This window comes from Pygocentrus nattereri, chromosome 29 (assembly GCF_015220715.1).
Source record: "Pygocentrus nattereri isolate fPygNat1 chromosome 29, fPygNat1.pri, whole genome shotgun sequence".
NCBI classification, from domain to species: domain Eukaryota; kingdom Metazoa; phylum Chordata; class Actinopteri; order Characiformes; family Serrasalmidae; genus Pygocentrus; species Pygocentrus nattereri.
In genome coordinates, this window is record NC_051239.1 from 17498358 (window position 1) to 17513224 (window position 14867).

A 14867-nucleotide genomic window follows, 5' to 3' on the forward strand; every position below is an offset into this window, starting at 1 on the left:
TACCACTTCATGGCTGGGTTGCTGTCGTTCCCAATCACTTCCACTTTGTTATAATACCACTGACAGCTGACTGTGGAATATTTAATAGTCAGGAAATTTCACGACTGGACTTGTGGCACAGGTGGCGTCCGATCACGGTACCACGCTGGAATTCTCTCAGCTCCTGAGAGCGACCCATTCTTTCACTGATGTTTGTAGAAGCAGTCTGCAGTCTGATTGGAACACCTGAATTCAGTGATGTCGATGGGTGAGTCAGTACTTTTGGCATTATAGTATATGTTAAATTTTCAGTGCGTATATCCTCTTGACATGTATATATGTAATGTCTTTGGACAATGTAATTCATCAAATGCATGCATTCATAAACATTAATGGCGACATTATTCATATTTTATTGCAAATTTTGCAGATTACAATACATGTTTCCAATGTGTATCAGTCAATTTAAGATGGTCTTGAGCCCAGAGATGTCGGCAGCATTTCTGGACAGTGTTGACATAATGCAGTATATAACATACTATGGCTTCATCTCTGCAATGTTCTGTCTTACCGTGCGTTCGCAGATGCAGTGACTAAAAGTGTTTATTGGCGATGTTTAGTCAAAGAGTTCTCCACTTCATGTTCTGATTTCCATGACAGAGACGTGGTTGTTTTAATGCAGCACCTTCTGGGGGATCGCAGGTCACAGGTGTGCAGTTGTGGTTTCTGGCCTTTGTAGCACTTCAGCACAAGACGGGTGGACAATATGTACTATTTTAAGCGTAGTGTGACTGGCTGAGTGCTGCTGTCTGTGTGTGTCTCCAGAGTTGATATGATCTTACACTGACCGTTGTCTCTCTCTCAGGTGGGGACTTGGATTGCTGGGTTCATTTAAGGGTTCATTTCCTTTCACTATTTCTCTATTTCTATTAAAATTAAGTTTAAAATAAATTGTCCAGGATGTTGGAGCACCGCTCTATACCTGCACAGTAGATACCCTGTATGATTATAGCCAAACTGAACAGCGGCCTCTCATCAAAACAGTCTGCTATAAATATTTGGTTTCAGGTTTCATTAGATGATGACATGCTGCTGTTATACTAGAATAGAAGTGAGTCCACAAACACGTATCTAACATCTTTCGGTTCACAGGCAGAACTGAGTGTTCTGGACGTGAGATTGACTGATAAAGTTCAGAGCAGGTCTATTCATAGCTTATGGATTTATATACTGATCTTTGTAACCAGAGATGCCTCCATAGTTTTGATGTTAATGTTTTACACAGTTATAAACTGTATTTTTACATTAAAAATTAAGACATGAGAGAGTTTATATACACACATACTTACACATTTGATAACAACACTTGTAAACACCTGTAACATTATTCTTCACTTGATGGGGAAAATAAAAAGATAAAACTGAAGTAGTTTTAGGAAAACAGTGCTTTATACTAACACCTCCTATAGAACAGGCTTTGCCTGAATAATCACCTGATAAAGACTGATTTAAGACTGTTAAAGGCACATGTTGAAACTCTTTTGACAGCTCATCTGCTTTACTACAGCTTCTGTTACTTTATTTGTGTCACAGTGACAAAGGTGGACACAAACAGTAGGTCATGCAGGTTGTTGCTATGCCAACCACAGAGACATTGATTGGTTATTTAGTTCATGTGTGTTAAATTTAGCAAAAACTGAACAGAGAGTGAATAAAATGTTCCTTTTTCAGCATGAAATCACGTTTGTTACGCAAGATTTCATCAGTTATAAATTTGTACTTTGTATCATAACCTAATGGAATGTTCATCAACTGAGGCATCTAGTCAGAGCAAGCTGCAGTTAACAAACTAGCTAGCAAGTGAAGAGAACGGGATGATGACGAGAAGGCCTGGCTCATGTGGTTTCTTTAGTTGCGATGCTGTAAAGGTGTAGGAACAAACTCTTCGGTGACTCTCGTCTCTTGCATATAAAGATGTTTATTAGCATTGAGAGGTCGAAGTCACAGACAAGCCTTCGCGAAAGAGCTTGGAGAGAAAACCCAATTGTTTCTCTGACACGTCCGTTTACAACTCCAGGTATTATACCGGTGTGGCCATCTGGTTTCTGTCCTCAATTGTGATATATGGATCTTCTTTAGCCAAATTTGGTATAAACATACATTATTGTCCAGAGTAGCCCCAGTCTAATATATAGCATTGTTTACATTCAGGGGGGGCCCATCCTGTGCAGCTGCCTCCTGAATAAGCTCCACCATATTTCAGTCAGAGGCCCACAGGATAAACTCAACCAGAATCTACACAGTCTAATAATCAATATGATAGAAAATAATGTTACGACTATAGAATTAATAAGGTCAAATTCTCCACAGTTCCCCCCTTTTTTGGGACATTTACGTCTCAAAAAACCAAGGAAAGGCTCTTACTAGCATACTTTAAATACATGGAGTGCGAGAACGAAAAACCTGTCAGGCAGCTTTCTTTCTTAAATGTCCATCAAACAATCTAGACAGGAAAAAGTCTCTCGCGGTCCTCCTGCCCTGAGCAACCACCTATTGTACTCCATGTCAATCTTAAAAGGATGATAACAAATCACTTTGGCAAATACATTTGAAACCTCAGAAAATAAAATCAAAAATGTCCACCTTCCAGCTGGTCAACCCATCGGACTTTCCAGCAGACCTATCCCTGCCTAGCAACCATATCCCTAGCCATCGAAAAAGAAAAAAACATCTGAGGTCCCAATGTACTTACCCCATAACAGAAACATCATTCTTCAAACAGGTACAATAAACAGAATCTCACCAATTATAACATAATGGAACACAAACAAATACTTGTACAGGTATATATAAACATAAAAATATGTCACACTGAAGCTCCTCCTTGACTCTGGACAGTCCATCACAGCATCGTGGTGTCAATGATGTCGTGAATAGGAGCGTCCTCCAGTCCATTTTATTCTCTCTGTTGGGACAAGTTCCTTCAGCATTCCCAGTGGCCTTTCCCCCCTTTTTTCTCTCATACTAGAGGAAAGAAAGAAAACACCAGCCAGTATCTTTTTGCAAAACCACTGACATACAGTAATATATTGATTAATACATTAGTTAATATAAATCAAATAAATGGAAATTAAGTATCCCATTACATAATGACAAAAGACAAGAATAAATGTCAAGATTATAATAAGCTCAATACTCAAATTGGATATTTATCCATCAATTTAGGTGTTAACACTTCTTCCTCTTCTATATCAGTCATCTGTAAGACTGACAACTGACCTTTTTCCCCTGGCATCACAACTCCTACCCATTTCAATATCATAGCTTTCGCACAGGTCAGTATCAGCGTACAAAAACAAAACATTGCACACAATGATATAACCACTGCTATCAAAACCTGAACCATAGCTGACCCCAACGGACCCAACTTCTCTAACAACCAAGCATTAGCTGACCATCCAGCTCCCTCAGAAGGACCAAATGCATCTCTTATATGTTTCAGTGCATCTATAACATTAGTTATGTTGTCAGTGCTATCAGGAATTAAAGTATAACAGTCGTCTCCTGTCAAATTCAAAGCCACACAAAGACCTCCTTGTTTAGCTAAAATGTAATCAAGCGCCATATCATATTTCAACAATGTCAATCTATGACTCTTTTGAGTATTGGACAAATATTCAAAACCCTTTATTGTCTCATTTGCAAAACCTTGTAATGTGTAAGTAATATTATCAATATGATCAGCCAAAAACGTCACACCATACCATGGAAATATTCCAATTCCCCACTTCTCTCCAAGACTTATTCTCCAATGATAGGCTTCCAAGTCATGAAATTTTGCCATCTCTTTTTTCCTCCTATTTCCCAAACGACCACTTGATGAGTTCTCACGAGGATCTTGTCCTATCCCTACAGTAAAAACTTCATACGGTAGCTTTAACGTTGCCATATAACAACAACCTGTCCATCCATATGGCAAAAATATATAAGCTTTATCATCACCAAATGTCCTTAAAATTCCCAATAGTTACATTTCCTGGTGAAATTTGATTCCTTACCATTAAAGTTACACTTGACTTTGACTAAATGAAAAACCACTTCATATAAGTTTTCCCAAGGATACTTTGTACGATCACCCAAAGTCATCATATAAGTCTTACACTCTGATATTCCCATAAACACCCCTGGACCTCCACGAGTGTTATTTGAGCAAAAACACTTGTCAGCCTGCACTGGTTTCACCTCTATTGCATCAGGAATCGCCGTCATCACATCCTCATGCTGATCAAGTAAATTTATGTATGGCAAGTTACTTAACCAAGCACATTCTAACTGGGGTCTAAACAAATTCGATGATATAGCCATCCATCTATTTTGTGGCGAGTGTTGATGGTATAACATCCACGATACTACATAATATTGACATTTGATAGCTAATGGTTCCGGCACCGCTTCTAAAATTAAAGACCATGAACCTGGTGCTGGAACCTTCACTATACATGGACCATCCACTTTACTCACTGATCTCACAGAATGAGTCAACTGCTGAAACCATAAATTTCTCCCCGCAAATGGGTCTGCTATTTTCATTGCTGAGGAATCAAATCCATATGCTTTCCACTTAGCTTCTCTCTTCTGTAATACACGATAACGGTCAATCATATCTTCTGATATCCAATCAGGATCAAAAAACTCATCATCCATCATTGGTTCTCTGATTTCAAAAGTCTCATTACTAGACTTCACACTAGACTCTATCTTTAGCATAGACTTCTGAGTTACATTTACCCCCTCTTTAAATTTTAATGATGTCATATCAAATGTCTGTGTCACATTTACAGAGTTCATAGGCAACAAAGATGTTGTCTCTGTTTCATTAGCCAAAATTAGCCTTGTCCTATCTTCACTTGTAATGTTTCCTGAAGTGACAATAGTAGAGGCTGTCAACATTGCTGTAGTAACATTCAACCCCTTCAGAGACATAACTAAAGTAGTAGTCTGTATTGATGTATTAACACTCTTAGTTATTTCCTGAGCTAAAGTAGTGACCCTCATCTGTGTATTATTCACCCTCAGAGTAGTTGCTGTAAGTACTCCAGTAGGACTCACATCTTTTAACACAACTACCACCTTACGAGTTATGTAGCCTTCTCTCCACCCCTTACTAGATGGCACAAACTTAAAATGTTGCTTGAAATAAGTACATGTATATTCTCCCTGATCTTTCCATGTGACATTACACACAAAAAGTGAACAATCATTCTTAACTCTGAACCACCTCATGGCATTATATAAAAGATACTTCCTCTTATCATGAGGAACTGCATCAACGTCAGGTCCCTCTAACAGCACATCTTCACCACGACTAATTCTCCACTGAGGAGGATTATTACCTCCAACATTAAATCTCTCACATCGACAGGGAAGATAAACCCCTCTTCCTATTTTAGCTCTAACTACTGTCTTTAAAGGATCTGGTGTTGTCAAAATTATCTGAGAAGCTGCTGTAGTTGAATATGACTCATTTAGCAGAGTTATGTTATCTAAAATCCTTTCTCCCTCAATTCTCGTACCGTTTGGGTCTAACTCTTTTCCGAACTGGCCTTGGACTCCTCCTTCTAACTGAACCCCCTGATGCTGGGGGATGCTTGTGGCCTTTGATGCTTCACACTCCACTGAAATAGGTTCTGCTGGTTCTGGGACATATTGGAAGTCAATGTCACCAAACCTTTTTTCCTGTCCATCAACTGCAGAGTCACTTCTGGCATCAGCAGAAATGTACAGAACATCATCAACATCTTCCGCCCCATGGACAATCTCACCTTCTGAAATTTGACTCTGGAAATCTCTATGCATTTCGACTTCTTCACATTGTTCTGCATTCCCTTCTGACTGTTTTGAACCCTCATCATGACTCTGCGAACATGGCAACTCATCACTTGGTGCTTTAACACAATGTGAGAAATGATACCACGTTGGAGACCCTTTAACCTGGACTGCGGTTCCTGTACTGCGAACAACTTCAAACGGTCCTTCACGTCGTTCATTATACCACTTCCTTCTAAACACCTTCACGAACACCTTGTCCCCCGGTTGTATTGTGTCCCTCTTTTGCTCATCAAGTCTCTCCTGCACCTCCTCTTTCTTTTGCCTATCAGAAACATACGCAGATATTTTTTTATGCAAGGTATCCATATATGTAACATATGCTCGCATCTCATCTTCTAAAAGAGATAAGCTTGGACCTTTTCCACTTGTACGTAAACAAGACATTGGCATCCGCCTTCCTGTAAGCAACTCATGAGGTGTCATATGCAAATCACGCAACTCACTTGATCGGCATACCATTAGCGCCAACGGAAGCGCCGCTACCCAATTCAATCCAGTATGCTGACAGATCTTAATAATACGGTTTTTCAGAACTCCATTCATTCTTTCACAAATTCCCTGACTTTGTGGATGATAGACTGCACCAAACCGCTGCTTGATTCCTAGTTTTTGCAAAATCAGTTTCATTGTCTTATCCACAAACTCTCGTCCATTATCCGAGCATGCATTCAAACAAAGAGTTTGTGGATGAAACAAAAAACTGGCCTCTTTTTTTTTTCCTGTGTGGAAATCAAGGGTTGGGGTCAGAATCCCATCCACAAGTCTCCACGTCACACACTCTCCGACTGCCTCCTCTTCTCGTGGCTCCTCCCCCCATATAAGGCAGAGAACAAGCAAAAACTTCAGTACATTTCACAGAACAGAGCCAACCACTTCACTCTCATCAGCACAAAGCCCCCCAATTCATGCACATCACTTCCACAACTCCACAGTTAAACAATTCCACACCACTCATAAAACAGGAGCCTAGCACACCTCATGGACCCACAGTTTTCTCATGCACATCACTTCCACATTGCCCTTCTTTTCCAAACTCTCAAGAACAAAACTTTTCGCGCAACCCTAATAATTCTCAAATCTCCTATATACCCTAAGGTATATTTTAAACTTTTGGAGCTCGTACAAAGGTCTGTCCACTCCTGCATCCACACCCGAACATACTCTCCAGAACCTCCACCCAGGGCACCCCACCATGAAGCCCGCTCGCCCCCCTGATAGCATGACAGAGAGTGACTGCAGAATAGCACCAAGCCAGCAATTAGAGACCCGAGCAAAATCAAATTTGAACTCTCAGGGGCCACTTTTCAGTGCTCACCCTCAGAGCATACTCAGAAATGACCAGCCCAAGTACAGCAACCCCAGCATTGGAACCCCCTGGGACCATTCCCATGGAGACCGTACTCAAATCCTGAGTATATTGAGAACCGGTCCGGCCGCGCGCTGACCGGAGTCGGACCCACTCAGTCTTGAGACTGTCTTAGGATTTCTGCAGTTTCAGAGTCACCCTAATCAGGTCGAGAGAGACACAAAAGCCACACAGCACAGTATAAATACTCTCCTCATTTACCTTAAACAATAAAAAGTCCTCCTTAGGGCTCAGGAAAACTCCTAATACGTCCTTTGTGGGGCTTATAAACTTTAATCTCACTATGTCCTCCTTATAAGAGGCTCATAAATTTATTTCTATCAAGTCCCCTACAAAGGCTCATAGATTTATTCATATTCATAAAGTACACATTAACAAATTCTAAACTGTCCCCTTGGAGGCTCATAAAGTTTCAACAATACAAGCAGCGCTCACACTGAGAAAGAAACAAAGGAGGGGCACTTAGCCCACACACAGACACACACAGGTTAACTGGCCCCCCTTTTTTCGCAGACAGAGAGAGAGAGAGAGAGAGAGAGAGAAAGAATGACTAGTTTTTTTTTTTCACAACACACACAGACTATTTCAACAAAACACATACAAATTCAACATAAAAATTCTCTCACACAGGGACTGATCATTTCCCATTCATTCATACCCTAGACGCATGCGTTATGGCCGCATTCCCTTTATTTTCCTTATCCTTTAAAAACTCTAAATTTATGCTACCTTTGAGACAAAGTTATCCTAACGACAAGACAGCATCCATCCCGAGTGGCCAACTGCAGGCGAGGGGCTTCTTTCTACGCCGGATTTGCAACTTTAACCTCCAGTCTTATAAACTCATTATAAAACTGACCTTGACATCAACTAATAATAATCAAGGTTTTTATCGGCCTGCCTATTGCAGCCTCTTACAAGAGGGCTTTCTTTCCCCATTTTCGGCCCCTTTTCCTTTACTCTTTTCCTTTTCTTATTTCTCTTAACACTTTTTCCTTTTTACACTTCACTTTACTTCTTCTCTTTGTTCCTCCACTTTTCTCTATTAGCTTTAACTGCCGAATTCCCTAGGCCCAAGGTGTTCTCCCCCAAATTTAGACTATTACACTTATTCCTCAAGGCCCAAGTTTCACACTGTGGCGAATGGAAAACACATGACTTACTGTCAACGAGATAAAAAGTACCCTAATCTACGTTACGCTTGCATAATGTCAATCAATCCCAGTTCTAGTGTTACTCCTAGGGTATTAACTTCTTCTTAACTCTATTTACTCTTTTCTACTCTTTTTCCCTTTATTCTACCGTACTCCCCCCTGTTGCGGCGTATTACAATGCAACAAAACAAAATTTAGAACGAAGAGGCAAACCCACAACCAAGACAGCATGGCACACCCACACAAAGCCCTTTAACGGTGCGACCAAACAGCACAGCAGAACAGCACAGCCTCACCGAATGGACCAGCGCTCACACGTGAGAAAAACTCACCCTTTTCTGTCGACAATAGGAGCGAAGGTAGATGCGCTGAAGCGGTCGTCTGCTGATGGCCACAGCACGTCCGAAGTTCGTGACGCCAAATTCTTGTCACTTCACTCTTCATCCTGTTCGTGACGCCAAATTCTTGTGGTTTCTTTAGTTGCGATGCTGTAAAGGTGTAGGAACAAACTCTTCGGTGACACTCGTCTCTTGCATATAAAGATGTTTATTAGCATTGAGAGGTCGAAATCACAGACAAGCCTTCGCGAAAGAGCTTGGAGAGAAAAGCCAATTGTTTCTCTGACACGTCCGTTTACAACTCCAGGTTTTATACCGGTGTGGCCATCTGGTTTCTGTCCTCAATTGTGATATATGGATCTTCTTTAGCCAAATTTGGTATAAACATACGTTATTGTCCAGAGTAGCCCCAGTCTAATATATAGCATTGTTTACATTCAGGGGGGGCCCATCCTGTGCAGCTGCCTCCTGAATAAGCTCCACCATATTTCAGTCAGAGGCCCACAGGATAAACTCAACCAGAATCTACACAGTCTAATAATCAATATGATAGAAAATAATGTTACGACTATAGAATTAATAAGGTCAAATTCACCACACTCACGATCAAAGTTCCAGTTCATCTCTAAGGTATTCAGTGGGGTTGAGGTCAAGACTCTGTGCAGGCCACTTGGACTCGTCCACACCAAACTCATCAAACCATGTCTTCATGGAGCTCAGTTTGTGCACAGGGGCTCAGTCAGGCTGGAACAGGAAAAGGTCTTCAACCAACTGTTGTGAGAAAGTTGGAAGCATGTAATTGTGTAAAATGCAACTGACAAATCCAGATTGGACAATCCGACTTCCAGAAAGTGAGGTGTGATTCATCACTCCGGAGAACATGTTTCCACTGCTCCAGAGTACAGTGGTGGTGCGCTTTAGTGGTGCTCCATGACAGTGCTCCGCTTAGTCATTGAGCTTTTCAGTAGGACCCATTCTACTGCCAGTGTTTGTGTAGAGAGACTCCATGACTATGTGTTTAATTTTCTCCACCTGTTAGCAGTGTGTGTGCCTGAACCACCTAAACTCAATAATTAGGAGGGGTGTCCACATACTTTTGGGTCTGTAGTGTATGAGGAAGATGAATCATTAGCTAGGCTGATTGATCAGGCAGCACAGTCTATGCAGAACAGAGCTTAGCATCATTGTGACAGTGCGGATGGAGCAAAGCAGCATTTTCTTTTTTCTTGTGTTCAGTTAATCTGTAGGGGTGGCTGCGAACCTCCAGCTTTCTCTGAGACGGCCGTCACCAGAGCAACGAGGAACACCTTTCTCCAAGGTTTAAGGCGATTGAGGCGGTATGCCTGGAGTGAACCTCCTCCGTTGGAAAATTTGAACTCATATTTGACCTTACTCCTTGTGTGACCTCAAAGGGCTCTTGCCACTTGGTGACCAGTCAAGATCTTCTACAGCAAACTCGTTCATTCTTGTCTTTATGGACCTGCTTTGTGCACTGGTGCGCAGTCATGTTGGAACAGGAAGGGGCCGTCCCCAAACTGTTCCCACAAAGTTGGGAGAATGAAATTGTCCAAAATCTCTTGGTGCTGAAGCATTAAGAATTCCTTTCACTGTGACTAAGGGGCCGAGCCCAACTCCTGAAAAACAACCCCACACCATACCCCCCCCCCCCACCCCCCCAGACTCATCCTCGGAATCCCAGATGGTGAAATGTGATTGGTCACTCCAGAGAACACCACTGCATTCAACGCTTTGCAATGAGCTTGGATGCAGCTGCTTGGCCATGGAAACCCATTCCCTGAAGCTCTCTACGCTGTTCTTGAGCTGATCTGAAGGCCACATGAAGTTTGGAGGTCTGTAGTGATTGACTCTGCAGAAAGTTGATGACCTCTGCACACTATGCACCACAGAATCTGCTGACCCCACTCTACCACTTCATGACTGAGTTCCTGTCGTTCCCAATCACTTCCACTTTGTTACAATCCCACTGACAGCTGACTGTGGAATATTTAATAGTCAGGAAATTTCACAACTGGACTTGTGGCACAGGTGGCGTCTGATCACGGTACCACGCTGGAATTCTCTCAGCTCCTGAGAGCGACCCATTCTTTCACTGATGTTTGTAGAAGCAGTCTGCAGTCTGATTGGAACATCTGAATTCAGTGATGTTGATGGGTGAGTCAGTACTTTTGGCATTATAGTATATGTTAAATTTTCAGTGCATATTTCCTCTTCACATGTATATATGTAATGTCTTTAGATGATGTAATTCATCAAATGCATGCATTCATAAACATTAATGGCGCCATTATTCATATTTTATTGCAAATTTTGCAGATTACAATACATGTTTCCATTGTGTATCAGTCCATTTAAGATGCTCTTGCGCCCAGAGATGTCGGCAGCATTTCTGGACAGTGTTGACATAATGCAGTATATAACATACTATGGCTTCATCTCTGCAATGTTCTGTCTTACCGTGCGTTCGCAGATGCAGTGACTAAAAGTGCTTATTGGGGATGTTTAGTCAAAGAGTTCTCCACTTCATGTTCTGATTTCCATGACAGAGATGTGGTTTTTTTAATGCAGCACCTTCTGGAAGATCGCAGATCACAGGTGTGCAGTTGTGGTTTCAGGCCTTTGTAGCACTTCAGCACAAGACGGGTGGACAATATGTACTATTTAAAGCATAGTGTGACTGGCTGAGTGCTGCTGTCTGTGTGTGTCTCCAGAGTTGATATGATCTTACACTGACCATTGTCTCTCTCTCAGGTGGGGACTTGGATTGCTGGGGCCATTTAAGGGTTGATTTCCTTTCACTATTTCTCTATTTCTATTAAAATTAAGTTTTTAATAAAATTGTCCAGGATATTGGAGCACCGCTCTATACCTGCACAGTAGATACCCTGTATGATTATAGCCAAACTGAACAGCGGCCTCTCATCAAAACAGTCTGCTATAAATATTTGGTTTCAGGTTTCATTAGATGATGACATGCTGCTGTTATACTAGAATAGAAGTGAGTCCACAAACACATATCTAACATCTTTCGGTTCACAGGCAGAACTGAGTATCTGGACGTGAGATTGAGTGATAAAGATCAGAGCAGGTCTGAACACCTTTCTCCAAGGTTTAAGGCGATTGAGGCGGTATGCCTGGAGTGGACCTCCTCCGTTGACCTCATATTTGACCTTACTCCTTGTGTGACCTCAAAGGGCTCTTGGCGCTTGGTGAGTAATTTGCAGCTCATCATGTGCAGTATTTTATCTCCCAATGTAAATTCCTCCTCTCACTCTGAAACCTCACACGCACAGATACTAAACTGTGGGAACATCTCACTGATCCTGTTTCTGTAGACTGTGAGTAAAATGTTTGTGCACTTTATCAGCCACATTTAGTCTCAGAGGCCTGAGAACAGAGAGCAGCTAGAGACGTGTCTGTGGTCTGATTTCTATTCTAATAAAGCTGCAGTAGTGACATCAACCAAATGAGGACCTGAAACCTAATGATGTTTTTTTTTTTTAAACTCACAATTATTACATCCTTTATGCAAAGCTATAAAGTCCCGTTTATTACATGACAGTCTTTTCTTCAAATATTTATTACAATACTGTTATACAGTTTCCAAGCTCATATCCTTTGTTTAAATCTAAGCACAGCCGTAACGCTGAGTCTGCTCCTTTTGGTGTCTTTGCTCCTGTGTGCTAAACTAACCTTCCTCTGGACGCTGCACTGCAGTCAGATCTCACGCTCAGATCTTTCCTCTGTGGTCTGAAGACTCGTGTCTTCAGGTTTTATCTAGGTTCACATCTTTCTGCTCTCATTCACACTTTATTTATTCTCAGATGTGCCAGTTACCCACTAATACCCCCCACCCCACCTACCCAACCATGACAGACCCTCGGTTTTGAACATCACACTGATAACAATCTTCTTTCACTCAGAGAACACAACGTTCATTATTTCCATAAACAATGTGACAGTTTGACTGGTCAGACCACAGTTCATGTTTCCACTGTGCATGAGTCCATTTCAGTTGAACTTGAGTCCAGAGAGGTCAGCAATGTTTCTGGACGTAGTCATTTCTGCTGCACATAGAAAAGTCTTAACTTGCATTTGTGAATACAGCGACAGACGGTGTTTGTCAAGATATTGGACCATGAGCTGATCTCCATCACAGAAGCAGGCAGGCCTTTAATACAGTTCTGTCTGAGGGGTTGAAAGTCATTAGAATTCCATTGTGGTCTTCAGCCTTTATTGGGCACCTTCCTTTTATATCTATGCATGATTGAATCGCCTCTTTAAGATGTTTTTTGAACATTTCACAATGTTCCTAGTCTTAAATTGCTCCTATCACAAATGTATTGGAATCAATAGGCATCAATTTCAGAGTGAGCGTATAGCTACAAACAGAAAAACTTGATAATAAAGTAAAACATCACTGACTGTAAAACATTTTAGCTAAATGTGACTGCTGTGATGACTAAACACTTTAAACTCGTATTTTATGACCACAATAACACAAAAACAACTGTTGTTGCAGTTTTGTGCTTTTAATTTGTAAACGCCAGCCAAGGCACATTATTCTTAATTTGATATAATTATTAAAAAGCAACCATGGAAGAAATGATCACTTCATCATCTGGTCTAATTAATTTATTCAGTTCCACAAAATTCACCTGACTGTGTTGATGTGTTTGTGAGTAAAGGCCTTTACAGTGACTGGAGAAAGAACCCCACTCATACTTTGGCCAGCAGTGAACTGGCACCAGCCTACAGTCACCTATAAAGTAGATCATCCAGTGAACAGACATTAATCAGTTAAACAGAATTGAACTGCAATGAGGTGTTTCTAAACTTTTATCTTGTGACAAAATGTTTCATGCAGCAGCTCCCTGCGTTTAGAAGTGAAGACTCTATTATAATATCTCACTCACAACCACAGACACAGAAAACTATGGGAGCGTCTCGCTGCTCACACATCTATAATCTGTTAGTAGAACTGCTGTGCACGCCATCAACCAAACTCACACCCAGAATACATCTGAGCACTGAGAGCAGAGAGGAGTGAGATGTGTTTGTGGTCTGACTTCTGTTCTAGTGGCAGTGGCATCATCAGTGAATGAGCAACTGAAACTATCCATGCAGTTTTTTAGGGTCATGTTTAATAAAACCTTCAGTTGGTCTAAAGCAGTGGAGCTGAGCTGAGGGTCCAGCACAGTTTGGTGTTTTCTGCTCCAGATAAACTGCTGACTGACTAATTAGATGAATGAGGTGTGTTTGAGCAGGAAAATCATCCAACTGTGCAGGAATCTGGTCTTCCAGGACCCCCAGCATGCTCTATAGTCAGAAGTGGGTAGCACTGCCGCCTCACAGCAAGAAGAGCAAGAAGGCTGGGCGACCAGAGTCCTTTCTGTGTGGAGTTTGCATGTTCTCCCCGTGTCTGCATGGGCTTCCTCTGGGTGCTCCAGTTACCTCCCACAGTCCAAAGACAGGCAGTCTGGCCAGGTGGACTTGCTAAATTGCCTCCAGGTGTGATTGTGTTTGTGGACATATATCTCTGTCTGTCTGCCCTGCGATGGACTAGCGAGCTGTCCAGGGTGTATCCTGCCTTCCACCCAGTGAGTATTGTGACTGGCTCCAGCTCCCCCATGACTCAGAAGGATAAGCGGCTTAGAAAATGGGCGTGTGTGTGTGTGTGTGTGTGTGTGTGTGTGTGTGTGTGTGTGTGTGTGTGTGTGTGTGAAATTTAGCAGGAATTCTTTCTTCTCAAGTCTAATTGATAAAACCCAAATGGCTTTTTCCACTACAGATAAATGGCTTAGTTTCTCTTATAATGTCTGACCTTAATTATTCTATAAAAATTAGTGACATTCTTTTTTTTCATCTTTAAAAAATTACTGTACAGTGATGAGTCTGTAGGACTTCTTACAGCTTATTGTTTGTGAATGTGTAAAATGTTGTCAATTTACCACTGAAGCTCTCATCTATGTCTCTGGCTGCAGGTCACTGTGGTCTCTGTTGGTGCTGCTGGCTGGATTCTAAACTCTGTTCAGTGCTCTTTATTTAGCTCATCATCAGCCTATAAAAGTACTGCATCAGAGTGCTGGACAGAATGACTCAGTGGTCATCGCCAGGCAACAT